Raw genomic sequence first — 7408 nt, 5'->3', positions numbered from 1 at the left:
ACTTATAAGAGGAAACCAACTCGATGGAGCTGCCCTGCAAGGTGAGAAGAGGTGGAATAGGGATATTCCTTCGGCTCCTTGCAAAGATCATATATTTGGTTTTCTTGTCATTTAAAACTAATTTTAAAGATAAAAGGCTGCGCTGGATTCTTTCAAATGCTTCTTGCAATTTTGAGATGCAGCTTTCCATGGAAGGTGCAGAACAATATATTATAGTATCATCTGCATATAAGTGAATATCTGCATCTGATAGGTTGTCACCAAGATTATTAATATATATTGTAAATAGCAGAGGGCCCAAAATGGACCCCTGCGGCACTCCAGTATCAATATTTAACTTGTCAGAAAGGGAGCCTTTGATTTGCACACTCTGGGTCCTCCCATTTAAATAGTTAGAGACCCAACCTACTGTAGAATCAGAAAGGCCAATACTGCGCAGACGTGATAAAAGAATGCAATGATTGACAGTGTCAAAGGCTTTAGTCAAATCAATAAATACTGCAGCACAAGATTTTCCACTATCTAACGCATAGGTAACATCATTTAAAACTTTCATTGTAGCAGTGGCTGTACTATGGTTCTTTCTAAAACCAGACTGAAACTTTGAAAGAATACACTTCCTAGCCAGATAATCCTTTAGTTGCTCACTGAGTATAGTTTCAAGAACTTTGGCAATTATTGACAGCTTAGATATTGGTCTATAATTATCCAAGATGGTTGGATCACCACCTTTAAGTAGGGGAACAACTAAGGCAGATTTCCAGACATCTGGAACAATATTCTGATCAAGGGATAAATTAAAAATATAAGACAGAGGTCCAGCAATAATCTCAGCTGCTAACTTTAAAAAATACGGCTCAATTTCATCAGGCCCTGCAGACTTCTTGGAATCTAGATTTTTTAGGGCCTTTAAGACCTCGTTTCGTGTAATGGCAGAAAAGCTAAATGTTGGGCCATTTCTTCTCAGGGGAGGAGACGTATTTGTCACGTCACTCCCAGTGGATTCATTAAAAATTGATCCTGATGAAACAAAATGTTTATTAAAGCTATTTGAAATATCAAGCATATTTGTGATACGCTGATCATTCAATACAATGTGATCAGTGAAATCATTACAAGAGGTTAATGGAGAAAGCGACTTTATGGTTTTCCAAAATTTGATAGGATTATTTATATTTTGTGAAGTTTCATTTAAGTAATATTCTGATTTTGTTTTACGTATCAGTGCCGTGCATTTATTTCTTAAGACTCTAAAAGCTAACCAATCTGTTTCAGAGTCCGATTTTCTGGCCGTGGCCCAAGCTAAGTTTCTTGCATGAATAAGTTCAGATAGGTCATTTGAAAACCAGGGGTTATCACGCCCTTTTACTCTAAACCTCTTAATAGGGGCATGCCTATTCACAATTGTCATAAATAAGCTGTGGAAATACTGCCATGCAGTGGTCACATCAGGTATTAACATCAACCTGTCCCAGTCAACTGAGAACACGTCATGCAAAAAGCCTTGGATATCAAAATGTTTAAAAATTCTCTTTGTGATAATTCGAGGTTTTGCTTTAGGAATTTTGCAATTTCTTACAGCAGCTATTGCGCAATGATCACTAATGTCATCTGGGAACACCCCTGCATATGTATATTTATGGGGTTTATTTGTGAGTATTATGTCTAGTAAAGTGGACTTACTTAATTTCTTATGGTTAAAGGTGGGATAGGAGATGTTTTTCTGGCCCATTTTTTACCATATCATCTGAAAAACTCCTCATGACGCCATAGCACCCATTGAAATAGAGTGTTTGGAAAAAAAACGAAATCTTTTGGTCCAGTGTAGAGGGCGTAGTCAGAAGAAAACGGCAACCAATAGAAGTAATACTCATCATCACTTCTATTGGTTTCTGACACGTCCATCAACCGCCAGCACTCACCCCTCCTCCCTGCGCGTTCACCGACTCGTGAACTTGACCGACCCCGCCCCCATCATTCATGCACACGCGACAAGGCTCATCATCACTCGGCTAGTAGCAAGGTAACGAGAGTTAGCAGCAGGCTGAGCTACTTGGAAACTTTGGTGGCTTTTGCAGAGCTACAGGAATAACTTTGGCTTTTGGAACACTGGACTAACCATGTCAGGATAACATACGCTACTCCCGATTAGTCATCGGACTCGCAAGACCAGACTCCAACACGGACTGAAATGGGGCCTGACACTCTTGGACACAGATGTCGGCTACGACAGCGGCTTCAAATACGCTTTGGTGACCATATTTCTAATCGAGAGGTGAGGATATTTGTCTGTATAATATTTTGTGAATTGGTTTAGGACACAGTGGTGTCTTTTTTTAAGCAAGTATCCATTGAGAGGGGTCAGAGGATTAGCTCAAGCTCCAACATATCTAGCTACCTTGCTTAACATAGCTGCTACCTCAATCGCTTTATTTTTTGTGTTTTTCCCCCCTGTGGCATTTATTCTGTGCACATGAACACGTTTTCAGAATTGCTCTGTGTAACTCAGACGGTTACTCTTGTGTGTTTTGCTACTAGTTGTGCGAACGAGCCAGACAAACCAGCTGGGAGGACGGAAGCACCCCTTCTCCATCCGCGTTCAGTAACTGAATACGGATTCACCCCGTAGTAAGTAACCTACCATGTTTACGCACACATTACTTTGACCAGCAAAGCCCATGTCTTTCTAGTGGTTTACACAAATATATCGTTTGCATGTTTTGCTTTGGTACGTCTCTGTTGTATGACGCTGGTAATAGTAGCAAGCACAAGCACAACCTGTTCGCCGCTCCAGCATTGCAAAATAGATTGCCTTGGGTTTTCAAATGTTTACATGATTGTGAGTGTAATGTTGTTAACTCGCTGATGTCGTTTTTGAGAAGACGGTAGTTTTGCATTTGATAAATACCACCTAATGACCATGACGGCTACACGGCAGATCTTTATTGTGATGGCTACACTGAATGATCACATGGAGATGCCGGTACATTATTTGTTTTACCCTGGTTATATTGAAATGTTCTGCTTTGTCCATTCCAAGGTTGTGGTGTTTTCCATAGCTGTTCCTTGCTCCTGTATCACAACATATCAAGGCTGCCAAGTAAATGAAGAATGAATCACCGCACACTGGTAGTTTATTTTATTCATCTTTGTGGGTGTAATTTCGTCTAGTTGCAGATACTACTATCCTTTTTGGAATGATCTGCCTTTGAAAAACAATCTGACAAAAGCGAACAGATCCTGTAGTTGTAATTGATACACTAGACTAAATTATCATATTCCTATGTGTGCGCGCGCACGCGCCAAGTTTTCAATTCTACACACTGGGACACTTTTCAGTCTTTGAGGTTGCTGGTATCAACACAGACTACCTCCATGCACCTTATCACACTTTGCATGTTTTTTGTATACTTGTCCCCTTTGTGTATTTCTGCTAATATTTCTCTTTCTAGGTTCTGTTGGTTGCATGCAGATTGTGCCAGATGATTTATCTGTCTATTGTCTAAGCATGGGCTCTGTGCTAATATGCAATTTGTGCTCTTTTTTCCCTCAGGTCAACAGCAGACAGGGTCCTTCCACAACCACATACTTATGCCAGTAAAAGCTACAGCTTTTCTCCTCCGATCCAAGAAGCCTGGACTGCAGTCACCATCTCAACACACCAACCAAGAGAAAGGTGGATGGCTCAATTCAGTATGTAGTTCTGCAAATATTCTCAAAGGTCTTCACATCCCCCCATGGTGCTGAATGCATTTACATTTATTTGTGTAAGGTAAAAACAATGCTGATTACAGAACATAACTTGGGCCATGAATGAAATTTGAGGTAGCAGCCAGCCATCACCTAATGGTGAGAGGTGGTCCTAAGATCAGAGAGAAGCAGGTTGAAATCCCATCCTTACCTCTCCCTACCTACACCTCCATCCACAGCTGAAGTGCACTTGAGCAAGGCACACAAGTCCACTTTGGTCCTGGGACTGTAGCCAATAGTGGTGTGGATCGGCACTGCCCTCACGATCCGATTCGATCACGATTCGGGAGGTAGTAGATCCGATTCGATTCGATTCTATTAGATCCAATCCGATTCGATTCAATTCTACAATGCATTGCAATGCATTACATTTCTACTGCACGCAAAGCAAATGTTCAGCCATGATGAGGAAGTACAAATAGTCAGATACTGAGCAACAATTTATTGGCTGTTTTCTGTATCAGTCTGTATCAGTCTTGCAATGTTTTGAAGTATTTTTATTTAATTTAACATTCATTTGCTCCCGAAATATCCATGGAAGTAATTGAAACGTAAAAAAATTGTCGGATTGATTCTGGAACTTGCCGGATCTGGATCTGGATCGTCCATGCCCCGGATCGATTCGGATCGCCGAATCGATCATTGTTGACACCACTAGTAGCCAACACCCTGTAAAACCCTGCTGTGTAATTTGATGTAATGAAGCCCTAATATAGTCTAACATATTGCTTGTTTCAGATATGGAAAATTGCACAATAAAAGTTCCAGGACATGAAGGCTGCATACTGTGAACGTCAACCTTCAGGGCACCGTCCTGCGCAGAAGACTTTCTACCCTAAGAGGGATGGCTGACCGCAGACACTCACAACCAGGTGAGCCCAGATAAAGGAGTTATTTTTGGTGTCCCTGCCCCAACAACCCAGGTTACTTGCATTTAAAATGTCACTGGAGCTACTGTCAGATATGTGATTTCTAATTCTGTTTATCTTTTTACAGCACAGACGCCTCCAACCTCAGACTAGGCCCTTCACAGTTGCTGCACTTACCCACCTTCCCAGAGTTTTTGTGTGGTAATGACAACTGTAAATATAGTATAAAGTAATGTATCTAGTGTCATGTGTTATACATTGTTTAAATTGTCCATACATTTCAATGACAGTAAATATTGGTGGACACAATTTGACTGTGTGACTTTTTTTTAATTCATTCTCTGACTGAAAATGCATGGTTACATAATTTATATATTCCACAAAACCACAATCAGAAGATTATTTAACAGGTTGCATTTATTTTCTATGTATGAAAAAAAAACAATGGTAACAAGACAAACGTGGTTCCAAACCAAAAAGGTGAGATGTATAAATGTACAGATGAATGCTCCTACAGATAATGAAAAAATAATAAAACTCTGCACACTGCCGATTTGTGTGTTTTAAACCGTACTCTGTATAAACCTTTTATATTGCTCTAGTGGAGCAGGGTAACCCTGGCTTATCCTGGGTATTGTACTGTGTATTACAACGTCAGCCCTGTTCAAGTGCCCCATACTGTCTGTAGGCTGCATGCCTGAAGAGACCGTTTGTCTCACCTGGTCCTACATCAGCCCAAAGTCTTCCATCAAAACTGAGAACACCACAGCATTTCCTTTCAATGTTCATGGGCATCTCCTTACAGATTGCGCAGAGGCGCCAGGTTGGTTGTGCTACTGGGCTGTGACTGAGGACCAGATGTCATGTGCCAGGTCGAACATCAAACTGGGGTCACGGGTCAGGGCACGCTGCAGTAACCGATGGGATTGCTTCAAATTCAATGATTCAATCAAGGCCTGCAAAGCAATAAATACATTTTATGTAGTGCATTTTCTATTTGATGATGGGGACTAAATAACTATTGACAATAAGACCAATATGGACATAAGCAATCATTATTGTGTATATAAATAAAAATGTGCCAATTGTATGCATACAACGTTTTCAGACAATTTCTTACAAACTGGTGTTGTGCCAGGGGTTACACAGATGTATGAAGTAGATGGGCTTTTATGGATGTACTTGAACTACCACTGGTGTTGTGTACCTACAACCATGTAATATCACACTACTACTCATAGGAGTAGAAATATTGTAAATGGTTATCACAACAGGTGTACTCGTGTAGCCTACTCGTGCGATATAGAGTACATCTGTTGTGATAACATCCATTACAATACTTACACATCTGGAGGAATACAGCAGGACATAATGTTATTGTGGGATGAATGTACATCCTTAGAGCTAGCAGGGCGTCAATTCTGTTGGAGTCTCCCTAATCAATACCCCCGACCTCTGCTGCGTTTATCTTCCTCCTCCTCCATCTCTGGCCATCAGTCATACTGGGCTGTTAGGTCGTGTGATGGGCCAGGAAAGTCAGAGCTGGAGCTCTCGTGGTCGTGGAAGGTCTAAAGCATATGAAAATATCGTCAGCCAAAACAATTTCATTAGCGTTGATCAGTTCGGTTGTTTTTCTTTACTCCCTCTGTCCCTGTGTCTGCGCGTGCGACAACCCAAGTGAAATCTGAAGTCATAGCCTAAAACACTACGGATTGTGGTGTCGGGTATATATTATAAATACAATAGTAAAATGTATACTGCTGTACACATCTGTCAAAATAAATCCATGTGTCAGTACTGTAGCTACTGGCTAGAACTACTGTCTAGGGATGACGGTATAGCATCTGTCATCAGTGTTAGGAAGTTAGAATGAGATATCTAAGTAACACGTATCAAGTCAAGTTCAATAACTAATCTAGTATACATCTACTGTCATCAATATTTCTTGAAATGGCAACCATGACGGCCTGTGCGTTTATTGTGATGTTGAACATTCTTCCCTTAGCCGGAGACAGTGCCATGGCTGGAAGTTAGCTTGGCTAATCGATTTGTCGAGGCTTCTAGCCCGCCCCCGCCTCGTGAGCTCTCGTGGGTTCCCGGGATAATCCGAACACTTGACAGACTGCATGCGCGTTCATGTGTTTTGAAGGCGTGGCTTTGATGGGAGGGCTGAAGGGAGAGGCGGGCTGTGTATTTTCAAAAATATAGCTCACAGGAACCGTTTTTCAAAGATCTCCAACCCTACCTTTAACCCGTGTAGGCGAATCAATCAGTTGAGTAAGGTTCACAGAGTCACAGAAAGATTTGAACTGATCTGAGCTTGGCGACATCCAATCCCAATTCAGATCCCCCAAAAGAACAATATCCATGGATAATAAATCCGTTAAGGCAGCAGTCAACGAGGCTAGAGTACCACCGACAGCCGCGGGTGGTCTATAGCAGCCGACCAGACATAAGTGACAGTTTTTTCCAAATTCCAGGTCAATAGCCAGGAGTTCAAACTGCTTGGGGATAGAAACTGATTTAAGAACAGATGCATGCAAGCTTGATTTAACATACACTGCAACCCCGCCCCCTTTACTTTTACGATCCGTCCGAAATAAATTGTACCCCTCCAAGGCAATGTCACGATTTGATATGGATTTTTTTAGCCACGTCTCAGAGATGACTAAAATGTCTGTTTTGGTCGTGCTGGCCCAGATTTGTATTCGATCCATTTTTGGTAGTAAACTGCGAGCATTTAGATGCACAATCCCCAGGCCTGTCCGATTCGAAAAATCCAGAGGAGT

The 7408-nt window shown here is 41.4% G+C and overlaps 1 long non-coding RNA gene across 3 annotated transcripts; it reads left to right on the top strand.

The window, feature by feature from the left end:
* The first annotated feature begins 2193 nt into the window (after nucleotides 1-2193).
* Nucleotides 2194-4860, top strand: LOC134442717 (uncharacterized). 3 transcript variants are annotated; one of them, XR_010033453.1, is made up of 6 exons: nucleotides 2194-2275; nucleotides 2539-2628; nucleotides 3041-3129; nucleotides 3554-3693; nucleotides 4489-4622; nucleotides 4747-4860. It is a non-coding gene; the product is annotated as an uncharacterized LOC134442717 (long non-coding RNA). The 3 variants fall into 3 exon arrangements; XR_010033451.1 differs by lacking the exon at nucleotides 2194-2275 and having other exon boundaries at nucleotides 2453-2628; XR_010033452.1 differs by lacking the exons at nucleotides 2194-2275; nucleotides 3041-3129 and having other exon boundaries at nucleotides 2453-2628.
* The last annotated feature ends 2548 nt before the right edge of the window (nucleotides 4861-7408 follow it).

This window comes from Engraulis encrasicolus, unplaced genomic scaffold, assembly GCF_034702125.1.
Source record: "Engraulis encrasicolus isolate BLACKSEA-1 unplaced genomic scaffold, IST_EnEncr_1.0 scaffold_227_np1212, whole genome shotgun sequence".
NCBI classification, from domain to species: domain Eukaryota; kingdom Metazoa; phylum Chordata; class Actinopteri; order Clupeiformes; family Engraulidae; genus Engraulis; species Engraulis encrasicolus.
Note: the sequence above shows the minus strand (reverse complement) of the source record. Positions and strands in the feature narration are given on the sequence as shown.